The 23,633-nt window shown below is 43.0% G+C and overlaps 1 long non-coding RNA gene across 1 annotated transcript in view; it reads left to right on the plus strand.

The window, feature by feature from the left end:
* Positions 1 to 23,633, plus strand: part of LOC140466984 (uncharacterized) — a 253,924-nt gene that overhangs the window by 148,608 nt on the left and 81,683 nt on the right. The window contains exon 3 of the long non-coding RNA XR_011955323.1: positions 3,707 to 3,795. This is a non-coding gene — a long non-coding RNA (uncharacterized lncRNA). The remainder of the gene's footprint in view (positions 1 to 3,706; positions 3,796 to 23,633) is intronic.

The raw sequence follows: 23,633 nt of genomic DNA on the forward strand, positions 1-23,633 counted from the left end.
TTCTGGTTTTGTTTGCTTAGTAGGAAAATACCCAAGTGCTGGAATCTGCTTTGAAGTTAACGTCTGTTTTGGGAGAGGCTTAGCACACCTTCATGTCAGCCCATGGTGAGCACTGAAGCACCTTCACTGCTCCTTATTACTGGTGCCCTTACAGTGCAATCATTTACTGGACTGAGAGTGTGACCATAGTATACACATCAGCATCCTTGAGGATGATTTTAAATGTTAAATGTGAAGCCACTATCTGTCCATCCTGATTTCCCCCTCTGCCAGGATTGGCACAAGCAACAGCTGTTTAATGCAATGTGTTTGAAAAGGCTGCCAGACATTTTCATGGGTAATATGCCATTTAACAAAACATACACTGAGCTGCCTGAAAACAAACCAGCAGTGATCTTTTGATGGAGTATATTGGTGATGTGGGAGGCGTTTTTCAAACAACCGTGAAGCTGTGACATTCGATAGCTGTGTGACCATTTCTCTTAATCGCCAGAATTGTGACCTCTTTAAGGTGGATCCCATCACCCGTCAAAATTGTAAATGTTTTGAGTTCTCATCTGGGAATCCAGCTCCACGTCCTGGAGTGCATTCTTCTCTGGGAAATGCTGGACTAGAGTAAAGTTCCTGGCTGCAGTGGACCAGAGTAACGAGAGTGAGATTGCCAGTTCAGCTTATGAGCTCTAAACTTATCAACCAGGGCGCTGTGTTTACCCATTCTTCCATCCAGCTGCAGCCTCCATTGAAGGGACACTGCACTAAAATGCAGGAATTCATTACTCTCTCACTCTGCAGTGAAAGGCGAACAGAATTTCTAATCAAGCTGCTGGGACTTGAACCATGCTTATTCAGTACAGTCATCACCTACATTTCTCATTTCCCTCCACTTCTGAATTCTTTTGTCAATGATGGCTAGAAAGCAGTAGGACGTGCTTAGAGAAGCTCAACAGGCAGAGTAAGAATCCTAATGCCGTCTTATTGGGCAGTTATTATCTTTTTACAAAGCATTCGAGCTGTCTACATCGGGTGACGTTTTGAGCAACGTGCGTTTCACTTTGGGAGAATTGGTCAGTGCTGATTCGTATCCACTTGCAAAGCATGTGCTCCCGCCAGCCAGCTACTGTTGGAGCAGAGGTACTGTGTCACACCATGCATTAGATGGTGTTAAAGCTGCTGCTGCACATTTCACATGAGATTTCAAGGCTCTGCAAGGACAGGAGACCTTAACTGCCTTTTTGCTGTTGTGAAGCCATGCGTTAAATCAGAAGGATTTGAGAGTTTGGCTGTGGGCCTCTTCATTGAGTAACTTGAAACAGTGGTGCCAAGGTGGCTGAATGCTTGCATCACTATACCTTCTACACTCTGATGCTGCTGAAATGGGGACAGTCTATCTACAGTGGCATGAATGGAGTATGAATTGAGGCCACCTCCAGCCCCAAAAGCAAAGCAACACTGGGTGGTGACAAACCATTATATGTAGTCAATTGGACAATAGAACTGTCTAGCTATAAAAGAATTATGCACAGATGTAGTCCACTGATGCAAGATAACTGGAATGCACGAACCATGACCATATTTGGTTTATTGGGCACATTGAAAAAGCCTCGATTAGAGTGCTGCTGGAAAAGCACAGCAGGTCAGACAGCATCCTCCTGTTCCTTGGATGCTGCCTGATCTGCTGTACTTTTCCAGCACCACAGTAATCTAGACTCTGATCTCCAGCATCTGCAGTCCTCACTTTTGCCTACAGTGAAAAAGCCAGTGAGCGTTTTTGTATTTAAGCAAAGAGATACTGAAGATGTGTCTTCAGCGGCACGGTGGCTCAGTGGTTAGCACTGCTGCCTCACAGTGCCGGGGACCCGGGTTCAATTCCACCCTGGGGCCACTGTCTGTGTGGAGTTTGCACACGCTCCAGTGTGTCTGCATGGGTTTCCTCGGGGTCTCCGGTTTCCCCCCTCAGTCCAAACATGTGCAGGTCAGGTGGACTGGCTGTGGGAAATGCAGAGTTACAGGGATGCGGTAAGGCGGTAGGTCTGGGTAGGGTGCTGTTTGCTCGATGCAATTGGCTGAATGGCCTGCGTCCACGCTGTAGGCATTCTATAAAGTGAGACCCTGAGCAGGTTCTCTGTCACTCACTTCCTGTGTCTGCACAACTTGCAAGCTTGGACTCTCTCTACTGTTTTGGCAATCTAGGTGCCACATTCAGAAATTGTCAAGAATTTGCTGAAGTAGCTGCAGCACAGACGTTGTCCATTTATATTTTCAAATTGCTTTAATGCCCCAACTGGAAGGACTATTGAGCTCAGCTTGTATCCATCCAATCACAACCTGCCCAAATCATATCACTTGAATATTCAATAGGCTTTTAAAAATCACTTCATCTTTCCTCTCACTCAAACTTCTATTTTTGTACGTGTAAGAATCTCAGCATGTGTTTGCACAGGAAAATGGCAGTGTTTTTATTGTAATGTGTACAATGAATAGCTATCCACTTTTTAAAAAGAATAATCAAGGGAACCTGTTTATCTTAGTCAGAGCATGTAAACAGATAAACACTAATTGGAAGATTGATCCCTTTTTCATGAAAAGTGTATTGAGCTCAGACAAGGAGTGGGAAAAGAGGGACGTCAGTCTACCCCTGTTTACCCAGACGCAACACAGTCCAGCAGAACAGCATAACCCAAATCCCCTGCATTTGAATAGCACCTTTTAAAGTAATGAAACAATCTACAGTGCTTCACAGGAGCATTATCACATAAAATGTGACCCTACCTGACAGATATTTGGATCCAAGGTGACCGGTAGCTTGGTTAAAGTGGATTTTGACAAGGATATTGGATCAGCAAGGCTTAGGGCTTTGACCACTGACCATAGACTGATTAAAATCTGGTGTTCAGATCTTTCTTTGACTTATCCCAATCCCGCAAGACGTTGGTTCTTCCTGATGACGTTTTAATCTGATTCAGGACTAGTATGTGGCATGTTAAATAATGAAGAGCTTCGACAATTGGCTTTTCAAAAAAAAAAGCAGAGTGTAATGTGCCTGACTTGGACAGGCTCGTCTGTCTGTATGGTGTGTACACCTTGTATCCCGATCGTACTGATCTCCACTTGTTTAGTGCCCAAACTGTACCTTCCAATGTGTACGCTAGTGAGAAGAGGCAGAACATTCGGTTACAAAGTAGCTTCTGCAAAACGAGCAGGTCCTCAGGTAGAATTTGCCAATTGTGTCCCCCACAGGTAATCCATCCTGATGTAGAGGAGGGGAAGGGCTTGAGGAACAGTGTGGTTTTGTTTTGAATACTGTGATGTTGGACATGCAACATTCTGCCTCCATATCAGGGCAGAGCAAGAGGGCACAATGCAAAGGTTAAATTTGACGCCAGCAACGGTCATGTTTATGAGAATGGAAAGCTATCACTTGTCTTGCTTCTGTGCTTGGAGAGAGGTATACAGAGGAACCTCAATTATCTGGCCCTTGATTATCCGAATATTGGATTGTCTGGCAAGATCGCAAGGTCCAAGTGCTTGGCTAAGCCATGTTAGACGGCATCCAATTATCCAGAATTCGATTAACCGAACAAAATATTGCCTGCCAGTGTCCCTTGGATAATAGAGGTTCCTCTGTAAATAGAAACTAAAGGGAAGCAAATAATATTTACACATGTCTTGTGCAGATGTTATTCTAATTGCTTTAATTTTATTGCAGCAAGGCTTCTGGGACACAGGCTTGACTCAGCAAAGGTCACCCCTCCTTCATGCGTCTGTCCAATAAAATGATGGTCTGACTCCAACCTGGTAAGGCTTGGTTTTGGTTGGCAGAACCAGTTGTCATGCGATTGATATTGAATAGTGTTCATGATTTGACTGTTTTTATCGATCAAGAGCACGTCACTCGAGCAGAGACTGCTGAGGGGACATCTAATTGCGATACAAAGTTCTGAGGGGCTTAAACTTTCCCCTGGGTGCTTTAAGGCACTGAGAAGGAGGTTGAGAGCGGATTTGAGGAAAGTGACAAGTTGATGCAAAGGATTGTGGGTATACAATCATAGAGCTGCACAGCACGGAAAAAGACCTTTTCAGTCCAATTCGTTCATGTCCACCAGATATCTGAGGTTAATCTAGTCCAACCTGCCAGCATTTGACACACATCCCATCAAACCCTTCCTATTCTTGTACCCATCCAGATGCCTTTTAAATGTTGTAATTGTACAAGACTCCACCACTTCCTCTGGCAGCTTGTTCTATGCACACACCACCCTCTATGTCAAGAAGTTGCTCCTTAAGTCCTTTTAAATCTTAAGTCTTAAACACAACTTAAACCCATGCCCTCTAGTTTCAGATTACCCTACCCTAGGGAAAAAGACCTTAGCTAATTAGCCGATCCATGCCCCTCATAATTTTATAAACCTCTACAAAGTCACCCCTCAGCCCCTGATACTCCAGGGAAAACAACCCCACCCCTATTCAGCCTCTCCCAATAGCTCAAACCCTCCAACCCTGGCAACGTCAGTGTAAATCTTTTCTGAACCCTTTCAAGTTTCGCAACATCTTTCTTACAACAGGGAGACTAGAATTGAACGCAATATTCCAAAAGCGGCATAAACAATGTCTTGTACAGCTGTAACATGACCTCCCAACTCCTCTACTCAATGCACTGACCAATAAAGGCAAGTGAACCAAATGCCACCTTCACTGTGCTGTATACCCGTGACTCCACTTTCAAGGAACTATGAACCTGCACCCCAAGGTCTCTTAGTTTGGCAACAGTCCCCAGGACCCTACTGTTTAAGTGTATAAGTCCTTCCTGGTTTGCCTTTACAAAATGCAACACCTCGCATTTATTTGGATATCTAAAATTCACTGCTTGAAATTATGTTAGAAAGAGATACCCTAAAGACACTTGGGAATTATTGAGATGAGCACTGAAAGGCCCCAGTGTATGAGACTATGGGACAAGTACTGGATATTTAGATTGGAATGAGTGAACTTCTGATGACAGTGGAAGACACAATGGGCTGAAGGGCCTCTTTCCCTGCTGTAAAATTTTCTGTGACTTGCTGACTAAACCTCCATTGAAATATTTTGAACGCCATCCGCACTTTGCAGTTCTCAATCTGGCAAATTCTTTCAGGATCTATTGTGTTGTTGTACATCAGGCCAGTTTGCTCAGTGAGGTGACACTGTTGTACAGGCTTATGTTCTGCAGTTTGAGGCTAATCCGAGATGCAGGAGTAAACAGCAGACAGAATGAAGTCATTGAGAGCAGGTGCTCCAGGTTTATGACTAATCTGAAATTTCATTTGTACCAATTGGGAATGTATTTTGAATTGATTTACTTAGAATGGGCCACAGCTCAGTTACTAACGCACACTCAAGAATTACCAGATTCTCGGTTCAAGTCCCGTTCAAGGATTTGAGTGTAAAACTGACCGATGACCTTCCGGTGCTGCACCTTTGCAGGTGTATGATCTGATGGCAGATATAAAAGATTTCATGTCACCATTTCAAATACGAGCTGGAGAGTTGTCCCCTATGCTTTGGTTAATATTTATCCTCAATCCAAACCGCAAAAAAAATGCCATTTTATCTTGCCATTGTCACATTGCTGTTTGTGGGAGCTTGCTGTGCGTAAGATAGCATTTCCTGCATGACAATGACTACCCTTCAGAATTATTTCTTTGGTCATCAAACAATGAGATACCTCATCATGAAAAGTACAATATTTTTTCTGTCAGTTTTGAGGGGAAAAGTATTTGTACGTGTGAATAAATGCCAGAATTTGCCAAACCACCTTTTCTTTTTGACAATTGTGATTTGAAACATTTTTTTTCCTCCCACACAACTGTGAAAGAATCTGTTGAGATGGAGGCATTGAATTGTGGATTTTTAGTACAGACCTAACAGGCTGAAGGGCTTCTTCTATACTGTATGATTCTAGGGAAATGTCAGCCGAAGAAAGGTGATCTGACAAACTTTAAGTGCATGGCCTACATCTCTGGTTGGGGAACCATGGCATCTGGAATGATGGGTAGTTAAGTTCTCAGAAGCAAGGAAGAACTTGCATTTAAATGGCACCTTCCACAACCTCCAGGTGTTTGCACATTGCAAACAATGGTGTAGTTTTGCACTGTGGGTTGAATGTGGTATCAGTTCACTTACCGTCAGGTCCCGTCAATCTCAATGGGATGATCGTGTTTTTGAGATGCTGCTAAGGCACAGGGAGACCTCTGCTGCTCCTCATTGTCTAGTGCCACGTGATCTGTTATGTGTACTCCGAGGGCAATCGGGGACTTGAGTTTATACATCTCGTTGCAAAGCTGGCACCTCCTTTGGTCCACGACAGTTTAGATTTGTACTGATGTGTCAGCCTAGATTTTGTGCTCAAATCTCTACATGAGTCTCCAAGTCCTAACCTTCTAGTCCAGTTGAGATTGCTATACACTGAGCCTAAGAGCTGATGTTCATGTCTTTTTAGGTTAAGAGGATCTTGGCTTATTAAGTGTTGTTTACATGGTAAGTCACACTGCATATAATGGGTTGTTTTTTTTCCCCTGTATGACCAATTCCTAAGTGATTTGATAAATTGTGTCCAAAGAGCAGATGGGGGACCGATATACTGTTTGACTTATGATCTTAGCTGGTTGTGGGGAAAGTAGCGCAATTCTCTAATGTATAGTGCTTTTGGCAGTATGCCTATTGCTGTATCAGACAAAATTTTGTTTTATTGTAAATTATCAAGACAGTTTGTATATTTTCTTTCATCTCTTGGAGAGGTACTTATGCCAGTTATGAAGCCTTACATTGGAATATTCAAGGCACTGAATTCTTAAGTGTGCAACTGCTAATCTTGGTATCAGTGTACCTATTATTCTGTTGGGGTAAAAACAATAACTGCAGATGCTGGAAACCAGATTCTGGATTCGTGGTGCTGGAAGAGCACAGCAGTTCAGGCAGCATCCAAGGAGCTTCAAAATCGACGTTTCGGGCAAAAGCCCTTCATCAGGAATAAAGGCAGTGAGCCTGAAGCGTGGAGAGATAAGCTAGAGGAGGGTGGGGGTAGGGAGAAAGTAGCATGGAGTACAATAGGTGAGTGGGGGGGGATGAATGTGATAGGTCAGGGAGGAGAGGGTGGAGTGGATAGGTGGAAAAGGAGATAGGCAGGTAGGACAAGTCCGGACAAGTCATGAGGACAGTTACTGAGCTGGAAGTTTGGAACTAGGGTGAGGTGGGGCAAGGGGAAATGAGGAAACTGTTGAAGTCCACATTGATGCCCTGGGGTAGAAGTGTTCCGAGGCTGAAGATGAGGCGTTCTTCCTCCAGGCGTCTGGTGATGAGGGAGCGGCGGTGAAGGAGGCCCAGGACCTCCATGTCCTCGGCAGAGTGGGAGGGGGAGTTGAAATGTTAGGCCACGGGGCAGTGTGGTTGATTGGTGCGGGTCTCCCGGGAGATGTTCCCGAAAGCGCTCTGCTAGGAGGCGCCCAGTCTCCCCAATGTAAAGGAGGCCGCATCGGGAGCAACGGATACAATAAATAATATTAGTGGATGTGCAAGTAAAACTTTGATGGATGTGGAAGGCTCCTTTAGGGCCTTGGATAGAGGTGAGGGAGGAGGTGTGGGCGCAGGTTTTACAGTTCCTGCGGTGGCAGGGGAAAGTGCCAGGATGGGAGGGTGGGTCGTAGGGGGGCGTGGACCTGACCAGGTAGTCACGGAGGGAACGGTCTTTGCGGAAGGCGGAAAGGGGTGGGGAGGGAAATATATCCCTGGTGGTGGGGTCTGTTTGGAGGTGGCAGAAATGTCGGTGGATGATTTGGTTTATGCGAAGGTTTGTAGGGTGGAAGGTGAGCACCAGGGGCGTTCTGTCCTTGTTACGGTTGGAGGGGTGGCGTTTGAGGGCAGAGGTGCGGGATGTGGACGAGATGCGTTGGAGGGCATCTTTAACCACGTGGGAAGGGAAATTGCGGTCTCTAAAGAAGGAGGCCATCTGGTGTGTTCTGTGGTGGAACTGGTCCTCCTGGGAGCAGATACAGCGGAGGCGGAGGAATTGGGAATACGGGATGGCATTTTTGCAAGAGGTAGGGTGGGAAGAGGTGTAATCCAGGTAGCTGTGGGAGTCGGTGGGTTTTGTAAAAAATGTCAGTGTCAAGTCGGTTGTCACTAATGGAGATGGAGAGGTCCAGGAAGGGGGAGAGAGGTGTCAGAGATGGTCCAGGTAAATTTAAGGTCAGGGTGGAATGTGTTGGTGAAGTTGATGAATTTCTCAACCTCCTTGCGGGAGCACGAGGTGGCGCCAATGCAGTCATCAGTGTAGCGGAGGAAGAGGTGGGGAGTGGCGCCGGTGTAATTACAGAAGATCAACTGCTCTACATAGCCAACAATTATTCTGTTGATCTGGTTGACATTGCAAAAGAAAGCCCCAAATGTTACAAAACAAAATGATGAATCTCTGAAGTATTATAGATCCAAATTCTGTTGGTCTTTGAAGGAAAGGTTGGTGTATATAAGGGGACTTGATGCATTTATAAGGGAAGCTGGATCAACACTGGACTGAAAGTCATACTGATCAGACTTCAACTTGATGAAAAGGCTGGACGAAAGTTCATGTGGAGCTCAAGCACGAGGAAAAACCCGATGGGCCAAGTGGCCTGTTAATCAATTCTAAGTTAGTGATACAACATCAAGGTGTGATGTTAAATTTTAGGAAAGTGGCTGAGAAAACAAGGCACAGACAGTGAGATGGTGTGAACTGTGCAGCACCGTTTGATCATTGTTGAATCAAGCTAACTTTTAATTTTTTTTACAGCTAAAGAAGTATTGTCTGACTGATTAGGTCTATGGCAACAAAGGGATGTTAATGGGAGGGGGTGGCTCACGTTAAACAGAAATAAAATTAAATGGATATTTTTCAAGTTAACTGTGCTGTAAGATTTCAGGAGAGTTTCGTTATCCCCTCAATGGAGATGTTGCAATTTTTTTCTTTGGCATGGTCATACACAGAGATTGCTGGAAAACATCAATCTATTAAAGGATCCCATTTTATGGTGCAAATTTCTATCTCGCTGTATAGCCACAGAACACATGATCACCTGAATATCCCTTTCGGAGAGCAATCATTCAAGCTCTTAACATATTTTTAAAGCAATAAACATATTGAGGTTATAAAAAAAAATATATGGATGCTAATCAGCCTTTTGAATCTCTTCTGTTAATCTGATTTAGTGAGGCCAGTCATTTTAGTCTTGCATTCTTAATGTTCAGCAATTGCATTTGGAAAAGTACAGCACAGCAACTGTGAATTACGACTGTCCAGCATTCTGTCCAATGTATTGTAACTGGATGACCAATTCACTGATAGATGAGTCAGAGTGAAATTAGAAGCACCAGAAAATAATTCGCTGCAACTACATACTGATTTTATACTCAATGTCACCCCATTTACTTCCTTCGTTGCGGTTGGAATTTTTCCACTCCTGTTGGTTAACCCAAATTTGTGTACATTGTGCTGCTAACAATTGTTTTGAACAATCGATGCCTTGGTCAATACTTCAGGAGTAATGTGGCTGCTCCAGTATTGGGATTTTATCATAACAGCTGGTGAGAGTGGGAAGTGCGATGGGTTCTGTAGATTCTCTTTCACTTTTAGAGTGGAATCTGTTCATCTCCAAGGTATGATGTTTCAGTGTTTATAGGACATCAAATAGTTTTTAGTACTGGCTCAGTGTTCAAGAGGGTGGTGGTGGAGGGTTGTTTTTCAGACTGGAGGCCTGTGACCAGTGGAGTGCCACAAGGATCGGTGCTGGGTCCACTACTTTTCATCATTTATAGAAATGATTTGGATGTGAACATAGGAGGTATGGTTAGTAAATTTGCAGATGACAACTAAAATATGTGATGTAGTGGGCAGTGAAGAAGATTACCTCAGAGTACAATGGGACCTGGATCTGGTGGGCCAGTGGGCTGAGGTGTGGCAGATGGAGTTTAATTCCGATAAATTTTAGGTGTTGCATTTTGATGAGGCAGATCAGGACAGGACATGTACATTGAATGGTCGGACCCTGCAAAGTTTGCCAAACAAAGAGACCTAGGGGTGCGGATGCATAGATCCTTGAAAGTGAATTTCAAGTTGACAAGGGTGGTAAAGGAGACGTTTGGCATTCTTGCCTTCATTGATCTTAATGTTGAGTATAGGAGTTGGGAGGACATGTACAGGATGTTCCTGAGGCCAATTTTGAATTCTGGTAGCTCTTCAATAGGAACGATGTTGTTAACTTGAGAGGATGCAGAAAAAGTTTACAAGGATGTTGCCAGGGTTGTAGGGTTTGAGCAATAGAGAGAGGCTGAATAGACTGGGGCTGTTTTCCCTGGAGTGTCGGAGGCTGTGGGGTAACCTTATAAAAGTTTATAAAATCATGAGGGGCATGTATAGGGTAGATAGGGAAGGTCTTTTCCCCGGGGTTGGGGAGTCCAGAACTAGAGGGCACATGTTTAGGATGTGAAGGGAAATACTTAAAAGGGACCTTAGGAGCAACCTTCTCATACATGCATCATACAGAGGGTGATGCATGTATGGAATGAGCTGTCAGAGGAAGTGGTGGAGGTTGGTACAGTTGCAACATTTAAAAGGCATCTGGATGGGTATATGAATAGGAAAGGTTTAAAAGGATATGGGCCAAGTGCTGGCAGGTGGGACTAGGTCAGGCTGGGATATCTGGTCAGCATGGACAAGTTGGACTCCGTTTTCGTGCTGTTTTTCACCACTTCCTTAAACCTATGCCCTGTAGTTCTGAACTCCTCAACCCCAGGGAAAAGACCTTGTCTATCTACCCTAACCATACCCCTCATGATTTTATAAACATTTCTAAGGTCACCCTTCACCCTTCGATGCTTGACAACTGATGGATGACAAATGATTTGGGAAGTACATTTGTATGTAAAATCATAGCTGTCTCTCCTGCAGCTAAGAACATGTTGTTGAAGACAATGAACCATACCAATACTGTTGGATTTGGAATCCAACTATCAATGTTTCCAATTTGTAAACTTTTTTTTAAAAACAGTGCTGCAGACTTGCTGATGTTACACCTCGGTGGTAAATCAAACCCTGCTATTTGCAAGCATTTTTATGAAGGAACACAGCATGCCCCACTTTCCTATCTTTTTAGCCCCAAGTTAACAGACAGCACAGACCATGTTTATGTACTTAACAAGAATTACTACTTATTAAAATAATAGGTTTGAACGACAAGTAAACAACTGTGTACTGTTGTCACATAACTGTACTAGCTGTAACTCCAACCCACCTTTTAAAACTCTTCCTACACCCATCCACTGTGCGCACCAATAGAAAGGGATTGCTGAGAAGATGCTTTTGTTTGTCATAGCTTGCAGCTTATCAATCTCTCCTCCAGGTGGTTTCCACTTGCTTGCAGGAGGCATTGTAAGACTGGTACTCAAATTATAAAGTCTCTGAATTATTCATTCACATAGCTACAGCTTAGAGCAAGTGAAAATATATCGGCTTTTGTCAGGCTTTAGGTATTTTGTACTGCAGAGAACATGACTGCACCTTCCATTCAGGAAATCTAAAGGCTTCTGGCTATATCATTCATATTCACAAGCTATTCAGCTATCTGGGAACCAATCAGCTACGAGTTGCTGGTCATATTTCACAATGTACGTTACCCTGAGTATGTAGCCCATAGTAAACCACTATGCTTAAACAAGCAACCATGTAAACTGCATTTTGAGAAGATTTGTAGCTCAGGTTGAGGTTCTGGATGTAGGTTTGCTCGTTGAGCCAGAAGGTTCATTTCCAGACGTTTCGTCACCCTATTATATAACAGCTTCGGTGGGCCTCTGGGCGAAGCACTGCTAATGATTCCTGCTTCCTATTTATATTTTTGGGTGTCTTTGGGTTGGTGATGTCATTTCATGTGGCAATGTCACATCCTGTTCTTTTTCTCGGGGTGGTCGATGGGGTCTAACTCAATGTGTGTGTGTTGATAAGACAACAAACACATCGAGTTAGACCTCATCTAGAATTCCAGAACTCTTAACAACACACACATTGAGTTCGACCTCATCTACCACCCCCTGAGAAAAAGGACAGGAAATGATGTCACCAACCCAAAGATATAAATGGAAAGCAGCAATCGTTAGCAGTGCTTCACCCGGAGGCTCACTGAAGATGTTACCTAGTAGGGTGACAAAACGTCTGGAAATGAACCTTCCAGCTCAGCGAGCAAACCTACATCCTGTGTAAACTGCACTTACATTACGGGGTTATAACCTTTTAAATAAAGTAAAGCAGTCACTTCTACAATCACTGGCTTTAAAATGATCCCTTTCCCATTGAAGACTGCAGTCAAAAATGCAGAAAAGAAAATGGTCTTTGCTTTTTTTTTGTAAGTTATTTTTCAGTATAATGGAAATCTCCTTCAAAAAGTGAAACTTCCTCTTAGCATTTTGAACAGACAAAACAATTGTCTCCTTTCCACCAGTAGGCTGAGACAGTTATTGAGATGTTTAGCGCTGTTGAAATTTAACTGCTGTGCGTGCATTTTAGTCATCAAAGTGAACCCCCACTGTACAGACATTCTCATAACTCGGTCAGTTATTAATAATGAGGGGAAAGATTAGCACTTCCAAGAGCTGATACTTGTAAATCAGTGAAGGTGCTGTTCTGTCATCGTCACTTGGTTGTAAGGATTTAACCTTTTAAAGGAATCCTATTCACCACAATATTTCCTTACAGAAGGTTAGCAGCTCCTTTTTTGAGTTTAAACACTCATGTGGCTTAAAACATCCTTTATAATTGCATCCTTCCCACTTGCCTTGAATACTTGACAAAACTGAGATCTTAGATTCCCACCATGTGTTGGCTCATTCTAGATCACAAATAGCCATGGGGTTGTTCATTCTGAGTTTTAATTCATTCACTCATAGAATGAAGATATCTATGGCTAAGTGTGCCTATCTTGCCGAGAGGGTAGTTAGGAGTCAACCACATTGCTGTAGGTCTGGAGTCATGTGTAGGCCAGACCAGGTAAGGATGATAGATTTCCTTCCCTAAAGGACCCTATGAACCAGATGGGTTTTTCCTGACAATTGACAATGGATTTGTGGTCATCATTATACTCTGAATTCCAGATTTTTATTTAATTCAATATTTAATACTTTACCTGGGTCCCATGATTATCAGTCCAGTGATAATACCACTAGGCTATCGCAAGCCCAAGTCAAACACACCAGGATAGTTTCTGAAAAACCCTTGGAAGCAAATCTGTATTTGTTTGGATGTTTACCTCAACTAGTGAATGGAAACCTTTGCACTGTGCTAGCATACAGAGCTTATAAGTGATGAGCTGTTTAACATTTGCACTAGAAGACACATGTATGCATTCGTATGCATTGACCAGTGCTTGAGATTTAAAAAAAAAGTTTTGTTCTTCCTCCGTACGAGGACATGTCTTTTAATAGAAGAGCCAAGTAACTATCTACTGAAACCAATTTATTAAGGATTCCAAATATTTTGATGGCCCCTTCCTACCACCACTCCCCGTAGAAAAATTGGTGGAGCAAAAGGAAGGAACTTTCAGATTCACAAAATAGGGACTCACCTTAGAACATAGAACATAGAACAATACAGCACAGAACAGGCCCTTCAGCCCACGATGTTGTGCCGAACTTCGAACCTAGATTAAGCACCCATCCATGTACCTATTCAAATGCCGCTTAAAGGTCGCCAATGATTCTGACTCTACCACTCCCACGGGCAGCGCATTCCATGCCCCCACCACTCTCTGGGTAAAGAACCCACCCCTGACATCTCCCCTATACCTTCCACCCTTCACCTTAAATTTATGTCCCCTTGTAACACTCTGTTGTACCCGGGGAAAAAGTTTCTGACTGTCTACTCTATCTATTCCTCTGATCATCTTATAAACCTCTATCAAGTCACCCCTCATCCTTCGCCGTTCCAACGAGAAAAGGCCGAGAACTCTCAACCTAACCTCGTACGACCTACTCTCCATTCCAGGCAACATCCTGGTAAATCTTCTCTGCACCCTCTCCAAAGCTTCCACATCTTTCCTAAAGTGAGGCGACCAGAACTGCACACAGTACTCCAACTGTGGCCTAACCAAAGTCCTGTATAGCTGCAACATCACTTCACGACTCTTGAATTCAATCCCTCTACTAATGAACGATAATACTCCATAGTCCTCCTTAAAGACTCTATCCACCTGAGTGGCAACCTTCAAAGATCTATGTACATAGACCCCAAGATCCCTCTGTTCCTCCACCTGCCTAAGAACCCTACCATTAACCCTGTATTCCGCATTCTTATTTGTTCTTCCAAAATGGACAACCTCACACTTGGCAGGGTTGAACTCCATCTGCCACTCCTCAGCCCAGCTCTGCATCATATCTAAGTCCCTCTGCAGCCGACAACAGCCCTCCTCACTGTCCACAACTCCACCTATCTTCGTATCATCTGCAAATTTACTGACCCACCCTTCGACTCCCTCATCTAAGTCATTAATAAAAATTACAAACAGCAGAGGACCCAGAACTGATCCCTGCGGAACTCCACTTGTAACTGGGCTCCAGGCTGAATATTTACCATCTACCACCACTCTCTGCCTTCGACCGGTTAGCCAGTTTTCTATCCAATTGGCCAAATTTCCCTCTATCCCATGCCTCCTGACTTTCCACATAAGCCTACCATGGGGAACCTTATCAAATGCCTTACTAAAATCCATATACACTACATCCACTGCTCTACCCTCATCCACATGCTTGGTCACCTCCTCGAAGAATTCAATAAGACTTGTAAGGCAAGACCTACCCTTCACAAATCCGTGCTGGCTGTCCTTAATCAAGCAGTGTCTTTCCAGATACTCGTAAATCCTATCCCTCAGTACCCTTTCCATTACTTTGCCTACCACAGAAGTAAGACTAACTGGCCTGTAATTCACGGGGTTATCCCTATTCCCTTTTTTGAACAGGGGCACAACATTCGCTACTCTCCAGTCCCCTGGTACCACCCCCGTTGCCAGTGAAGACGAGAAGATCATTGCCAACGGTACTGCAATTTCCTCTCTTGCTTCCCACATAATCCTAGGATATATCCCGTCAGGCCCGGGGGACTTGTCTATCCTCAAGTTGTTCAAAATGTCCAACACATCTTCCTTCCTAACAGGTATCTCTTCTAGCTTAACAGTCCGTTTCATACTCTCCTCTTCAACAATATGGTCCCTCTCATTTGTAAATACTGAAGAAAAGTACTCATTCAAGACCTCTCCTATCTCTTCCGTCTCAATACACAGTCTCCCACTACTGTCCTTGATCGGACCTACCCTCGTTCTCGTCATTCTCAGGTTTCTCACATACGCATAAAATGCCTTGGGGTTATCCTTGATCCTATCCGCCAAGGATTTTTCATGCCCTCTCTTAGCTCTCCTAATCCCTTTCTTCAGGTCCCTTCTGGCTATCCTGTATCCCTCCACTGCTCTGTCTGAACCCTGTTTCCTCAACCTTATGTAAGCCTCCTTCTTCCTCTTTACTAGACATTCAACCTCCCTCGTCAACCAAGGCTCCCTCACACGACCATTTCTTTCCTACCTGATAGGTACATACATACCTTGTAGTGTGGGAGAGAAATCTGTGATATACTAATAGAATTAAATTCAATGGGGCAGTGGACTGTCAATGGCCTGGAATATTCTTTTCTTCAGACCTGTCACTGGCCTGTTTTTGACCATCACAGCACTGGAGCGAAATCGTTACCAGTCCAGAGAAAAATGTTTGAAAATCTCAATTCTCTAAAAAGCAAAGCAACTTGCAAGATATCTCCTGCTTATGGAAGAAAGTTGGTTCAGGATTGGAAGCTTCCAAGTGGTGTTTGAAATAGTGATCGCACTTTTCTGTCTTCTCAAATACCTGCTGTATATTTGAGCATTTTTGTTTCACACTTGCTACGCATTTGCACTCAAACTGATCAAAATACTTGGGGTGGCTCTTGAGCAGAAACTGAAATGGACTATTGATATAACTAGGGCGATAAACTTTGCGAACTCTGTGGCAAGTAACTTGCCTTCTGTCATCGCAATGCCTGTCCAATGTCTACAAGGCACACAACCACAGGAGTGTGATGCAACATTCCCTTGTTTCCTGGATGAGTGCAGCTCCAGCAACAACACTAGAAACTTGATACCATCCAGGACAAAGCATCATCTGCACCTTCTGCATTCACTCCTGCCACCACCGATGCTCAATAGTTGAACGTACTGTCTATAAGATGCACTGCATCTCCTTTGGCATTTTCAGAATCTTCCAAACACACAACTACTGCTGAGAGGGACACTGGCAGGCAAGGCAAGGGCACCACCTGAAAGTTCTCTTCCAAGCTGTACCTCATCTAGACTTAGAAATAGGTGACTGTTCCTTCACTGTCACTGGTCAGAATTCCAGAACTCGCCTCCTAACAACACTGTTTAAACCCGAGATGAGGAAGAATTTCTGCTCTGATAGTAGTGAATTTGTGGAATTCTTTACTGCAGAGAGCTGTAAAGGTTGGGTCATTTAAGTAGATTCAAGGCTGAGACAAACTGATTTTTTTTTAATCTGTAAAGGAATCGAGGGCTTTGGGGAGTAGGCATTAAAGTGGATTGAGGACGATCAGATCGGCCACAATCTCATGGAATGGTTGAAGCAGAGCTGTGTTCTAGTGTTACTGTTGACAGCAGTATGGAGGCCCTGGTGTGAATTGCAAATCACCCAAGTCTCATTTGTTGAGAATACATGCAACTATAACTCCATGTGAAACAATGATCACAGGCAATGAAAGCATCTTTGTGCAGCTAGTACAGTTAGTGCAAAACAGGAGTTCTAACAGGATTGTCTATTCTCACTGCGCTAAGGGAAGTAAGCCTCCTCACTGAACTCCATGGTAGCAGTTTGTCAGAGGTCAGGAGACCCAGGACACGCTGCAGATTGAACTGAAGACCCTGACCTTGTTGGGCTGTGACCCATTGTGTTGGGATGGCCCCTAAGTGTTCTAATATTAGAATTTGTTTTTTGGTAGTCAAGACTATTCTCTGAATTTTGAATTGATGAAAGTTCTTGGACCACAAAACAATCACTTTGAAAAAATATTTTTTGACGGTTTATTTGATCTGTTGACATGAATTGATAAAATACACCTTCGCTTTGGTCATTTCCAGAGTACCAAATGAGAAATATCACTTTGAAACAGCACATTGCAACTCAGTTTCTAAATGAGCAATTGACAATCAGCAGAAATTAGTCTATTAATTTGGATATCTAAGGGAATAATGAAACACATTTTGGGGCGGGTGCTGTGTTGGTTTTCTTTTATTTTTCACCATCACTTGCTCATCATTAAACGATTGTCCCGAACTTCAAAATGTACAAGGAAATGAAGTGCACTGTTGCATTTCAGGATCAGTGGGGCAGAGGTGAACATTCTTTAAGAGATAATTTAGTGTTTGTTGAAATGTTACCCTTCTGTCAGCAGTACTAACTGATTTGTCACTTCCAGTTGCCTTTCTTTAAAGAAACCTAAGTTTGTGAAGAACTTAAAGAAACCTAACCCATACCTTTTTGTATTCACATAAAATGGTGTGGATTTGGAATATAGTCCCCATCGGAACAGGAGAAGGCCATTCAGCCTCTTGAGACTGCTTTACCTTGGAATGAGATCATGACCTGTTTCCATCTACATGCCTTTGGCCCATATCCCTTAATAGGGATTGTTGGAGGAAAAGAGTATTTCCTGTTTGGTGTAAAACTATCACTTTCTAAGGTGCACAAAAAACAGGCATCACACTGTGACTGAATCGCAGGTGATGCTGCAATTCATCTCCATTAAATCCATCTCCTGTGACAAAAGTGAGCCCAAACAAGAGGTCAGAGGGCAACAGCCGAAATCAGGCTGTATCCACAGGGGCACTGGTAACACCCGGTTCTACCTCCACCTCGTGTCTCTCAGCCATTCCATTCTGTGGTATGGCAATTCGTTTGTCAGATGTGTGGTCCTGGATGATCAGAAATTTCCTCCCAACTAAAGGCCACATTTATTCATTTATGTTGTGTCCCGACTACAAGGCACAGTGGCTGCCATCTCATTGTCCACTGGACTGTTGGCAATCTGGGTGTCTGTCTTAACTTGAAGATGCCACATCCACCTTCAAAATCTGCCTATTTCTACCTCCATAAATATCCAAGGATTTCCACCGCTACCCTAGCACATCCAGGATTGAAACCTCCAGAACTTTGTTATCTCTAGACTCGACAATTCCAGTGAAGGAGCTAATTACTGCAGATGCTGGAATATGTACTGAAAACAACAAATACTGGAGATCACAGTGGGTCAGACAGAGTCCGTGGACACTCCCTCTCCGTGAGTGCTGTCTGACCCACTGTGATCTTCACCATTTCCTGTTGACACTTCAGTTGCTTTCCTTCCTCCCTGCCTTACCCCAGGATGAGCTTCCCGTTGAGCATGCGCACCATCTGCTGACACTCACTGTGGTAACACCAACTAACTCTATTCTAGCTTCAGCTCATCTGTTGCCAAAAGCCTCATTTTCCTACAAGTGTGTATAAACCCAGAGCAGAGTGTGTGTGTGTGTGCGCAAAAGATAAGACTGAAGCGAAGGTTTGGTGGGAAAAATTTTAACTCCACAATGCGCTACCTTCTAAAAGGAAGATGGTTTTGGTTACAGGTGAGGTATGTTCCCTCAAAAAGGAAAAGATGGGGAAAATAAATCCACAACACTCAGGATGACGAGAGAGAGAAATTAAGAAGGAATAGTGTGCTTATGGCAGGATAGAAAATACAATTGTGAACCAAAATGAATATAGAAGCTTCAAAGGAGAGGTAAAAAAGCATTTTAAAGAAGCAAAAGGTGCTATGAGAAAAGACTGGCAGCCAGCACATAAAGGGGAATCCCAAAGTGTTCTGCAGGCATACAAATGTCTAGAGTAGAGCCCATTTGGGACCAAAAAGGGGGTTTACCAATGAAAGCACAGAACTTGGCTGACATGCTAAGTGTATACCTTGAATTTGTTGTTGCCAAAGAGGAGATGCTACCCACGCTATTGTAATAGAGGAGCAAACTTTCCCACCTGGAAGAGTTCAAAATTGATAAAGAAGCAGTGCTGGTAGAGTTTGGATACTTCAAGTTGACAAGGCTTTTGACCAGATGAGATGCATCCAAGGTTACTGAAACAAGCGAAAACCACACGTCCACTGGCTACAGCCTTTCAGTCATCCCCAGGCCCAGTGGAACTCCAAGAGGACTGAGGAATTGTTCAAAAGGTTGTAAGGATAAACCAACAATTACAGACCCATCAGTTTAACTTCAGTGGTAGGGAAGCTTTTAGAAACTATTATTTGGGATAGAATTTGTAGTGGAATGGGAAAAAGTGATATGATTAGAAGATCCAGAGGAAATTGTGTGTAACTTGCTTGAGTTTTTTTTGAAGAGGTCGATGAGGGTAATGCTGTTGATGTGATGGACATGGACTTCCCGAAGGCTTTTGGTACAGTGCCACATACTCAATGTTTAAAGATAAATTATAGCCCATAGAATAAAAGGGACAGTAGCAACATGGATACACAGTCGGTGGGATGATAGGAAGCAGAGAATGGTTAATGCATATAATTCGGACTGGAAAGCCTTGCAGTGGAATTTTCAAGGGAACCTTTTTTTCTCATGTGTATTGATACAGAGGACAGTTTCAAACATGTAGGTAATGGAAAAAGCCTTGTAAACTGTGAGGAGGGCAGTGCAAGACTGCAAAAAGAAACATGGAGGTGGCAGTTAAGTGTGAGGTGATGCATTTTGGGAGGAAGAACATGGATAGCTAGCATGAAATTGGGGGTACAGAGCAGGGAGATCTGGGTATATGTGTGCACAGATCATTGAAGTTGGCAAAGAAGGTAGAGAGAGCAGGTAATAAAGCATACAGTGTTCAGGGGCACAGAGTACAAGAATAAGGATGCTGAACTTAGAGAAGACACTTTTTAGATCTCGGCTGGAATATTCTGACCAGTTCTGGGTGCCAAACTAAAGGAAGGCCATAAACACACTTGAAAGAGATTTACTGGCATGGTTCCAGGGATGAGAAACTTCAGTTATAAGGATAGACAGGAGAGATTAGGACTGTTCTCCTCAGAGAACAGAGTTTAAGAGGAAATCCTCAAAATTATGAGGGGCTGGATAGATTATATGGGGAGAAGCTATTTCTACTTAGAAGATCAATAATGAGCAAGCTCAATTTGAAAGTAATTTGCAAAAGGACCAAATGTGTTTTGAATTACTTTTGGATGCAGTTAGGGCATGGAATGCACTGCCTGGAAATGTGATGGAGGCAGATTCATTGAGACATTCAAGAGTGCATTGGATTATTTATATTCTGATAATGTGCAAGAGTATGGGTGGGGCAGGTGGGGAAATGCAGTGAAATGGTGTTAAACTATTATGGTCACTTGGAGATTGAGGCTAGACACAATGGGTTGGATGGCCTCCTGTATTATAACATTGTGTGGTTGACCCATAACATCATGCTCACTCACTTAAAATTCCCTTCAGGCCTGGAATGGCTTTGTTTTTAGAATTCTCAGTAATGTTTCCAAATCCCTCTGCGACTTTGCTGCTCTGTCTCCGTGATTCCTTCTGGCCTCACAGTTCTCCTGAGGGAGATTCGTTCCAAATCCACCTGTTCAGGGATGTTGATGCACAACTCTGGAGTCAATGGGGCTTGAACCCGGGCCTCCTGGCCCAGCGGTGGAGACTCTACCACTGCACCGCAACAGCCCCCTCAAATTCTACTGAGGTATCTATGCTCACTTAATTCTGGTGACCTGATCATCACAGATTTCAATCATTTTATTATTGGTGGCTGTGCCTTACCCAGGCTTTAAGTTCTAGAATCCCCTTCCTGTACCCTGTTTTCCCTTGTACTTCTGCTGTTCTCCTATCAGGGACTCCTTAACCACCCCCCCCCTTAAGCTTTTGACCATTTGCCCTAATGTCACCTTAGGTGACCGAGCTTAGTTTTCTTTCATAAAGCTCTTGGGACCTCTTTATTATGTTTAAAGGTGCTACACAAATAGTTGTTCTGTTTGCTGGTCTTTGAAGGAGGAAAAATATTTCTCTAAAAAGCACACTGCCCTGCCGCTCACCTGAAGATATAGCAGTTTGATTCCATTGTAATAATTTCTGAAAGCTTTTTTTTTGGAAGTTTTAAATCTGAGAAGCGAATCAGAAGTGAGAGCAGATGGTGTAAAATATTGTCGCAAGTGTGAGCACCGATTTTTGTCAGGCTGTGCTAGTGTTGTAGGCATCTTCTTGCCCAGTAATCCATTCACGTGTGATGAGAATAAACACGTTAGCTGCCATGTGTTTGAGAGACAGGAAGGAGGGCAGAGAATGGGACTGAAGGCTAATGTTATTACTTCGATAAGTGTTACAGCAGAGTTGGCAGCAGGCCAGGTTGGGGTGGTGAATCTCCTGCAGTAGGTTGCTCCTTGATGGAAAGGTCAGAACTGAGTAGATACTGCCTGAACAACATGCCTGTTGGCCTCTGAATGCATTTCAGATAGCATACCATGCACTCTTCTGGCCATGTTGTCAGCGTGACTGCTTCATTGTGTTTGTACCTTTTGGATGTTGGCGTACACAAATTGTGCAAAAATGATTTCCTGTTTTATTAGATTTACTCATTTAGACCACGTATTCAGAACTGTAGAGTCGTTAACTGTATTTTTCACTCGTTTTATTTAAACGCGTAGAATTCTTTCTAATGAATTCCACCTTCATTACTGTTTAGCTCTGCATGGATTTATGTATTTGTGATTTAGAACTCGTGATCTGGTTTGGGCACATCAGCTGCCATTTTAAACAAAAAGGGAAGCAGTTTGTGAGAGTTTCAGTTTAGTACTTGGATCAGATTCTGGCAGGTGTCTGGTATGTGCTGAAAACAGTTGATGGCATCTTCAACATCTCTGTTAAAAATCGGCAGATTCAATCCCCATTCCAAAATCTCTAGGTGAAGAGTTTCTGTGAATAATTGGGAGACTGCTGCATGGGACAGACTCTCTCACACTTGTATGTTCGTTCATTCTTTCTTTCTTGCTTTCTTTCCGTCCGTCCTTTCTTTCTTTCTCTTTCTCTCTCTCTCTCTCTTTCCTTCTTTCTTTTTTCCTTTCTTTCTTTCTTTCTTTCCTTCTTTCTTTCTTTCTTTCCTTCTTTCTCTCTCTCTCTCTCTCTCTCTCTCTCTCTCTTTCTCGCACTTTCTCTCTCTCTCTCTCTCTCTTTCTTTCTTTCCTTCTTTCTTTCCTTCTTTCTTTCTTTCTTTCTTTCTTTCTTTCTCCCTCCCTCTCTCTCTCTCTCTCTCTCTCTCTCTTTCTTTCTTTCTTTCTTTCTTTCTTTCTTTCTTTCTCTCTCTCTCTTCCTTCTCTTTCTTTCTTCCTTTCTTTCTTTCTTTCTTTCTTTCTTTCTTTCTTTCTTCCTTTCTATCTTTCTATCTTCCTTTCTTTCTTTCTTTCTTTCTTTCTTTCTTTCTTTCTATCTATCTATCTATCTATCTATCTTTCTTTCTTTCTTTCTTTCTCTCTCTCTTTTCCCTTTCTTTCTTTCTTTCTCTCTCTCTTTCTTCCCTTTCTTTCCTTCTTTCTTCCTTTCCTTTCTTTCTTTCTTTCTTTCTTTCTTCCTTCTTTCTCTCTCTCTCTTTCTTTCTCACGCTTTCTCTCTCTATTTCTCTCTTCCCTTTCTTTCTTTCTTTCTCCCGCCCTCTCTTTCTTTCTTTCTTTCTCTCTCTCTTTCTTCTCTTTCTTCTTTCTTTCTTTCTCTTTCTCTCTCTCTTTCCTTTCTTTCTTTCTCTCTCTCTCTTTCTTCCCTTTCCTTCCTTTTTTCTTTCTTCTCTTTCTTTCTTTTTCTTTCTTTCTCTCTCTCTTTCTTCTCTTTCCTTCTTTCCTTCCTTCTTTTTTCTTTCTCTTTCTCTCTCTCCCCTTTCTTTCTTTCTCTCTCTTTCTTTTATTTCTTCCCTTTCTTTCTTTCTTTCTTTCTTTCTCTGTCTGTCTGTCTCTCTTTCTCGCTCTCTCTCTTCATCCCTTTCTTTCTCTCTCTCTCTCTCTTTCACTCTTCTTTCGTTTTTTCTCTCTCTCTCTTTCTTCTTTCTTTCTTTCTTTCACTCTCTTCCCTTTTACTTTCTTTCCTTCCTTCCTTCCTTCCTTTCTTCTTTCTTTCTTTCTTTCTTTCTTCCTCGCTCTCGCTCTCGCTCTCTCTTCCCTTTCTTTCTCTCTCTCTTTCACTCTTCCTTTCTTTCTTTCTTTTGTTCCAACTCTCTCTCTTTCTTTCTCTCTCTCTCTCTCTCTCTTTCTCTCATTCTCTTTCTCTCTCTCTCTCTTCCTCTTTCTCTCTCTCTCTTTGCTTTCTTGCTTTCTTTCTTTCTTTCTTTGTCTCTGTCTCTCTCTCTCTCTCTTTCTTGCCTTTCTTTCTCTCTCTTTTTCACTCTTTCTTTCGTTCTTTCGTTCTTTCGTTCTTTCTTTCTATCTTTCTTTTTTTCTCTCTCCTCTTCTCTCTCTCTCTCTCTCCTTTCTTTCT

Source organism: Chiloscyllium punctatum, chromosome 44 (assembly GCF_047496795.1).
Source record: "Chiloscyllium punctatum isolate Juve2018m chromosome 44, sChiPun1.3, whole genome shotgun sequence".
NCBI lineage: Eukaryota > Metazoa > Chordata > Chondrichthyes > Orectolobiformes > Hemiscylliidae > Chiloscyllium > Chiloscyllium punctatum.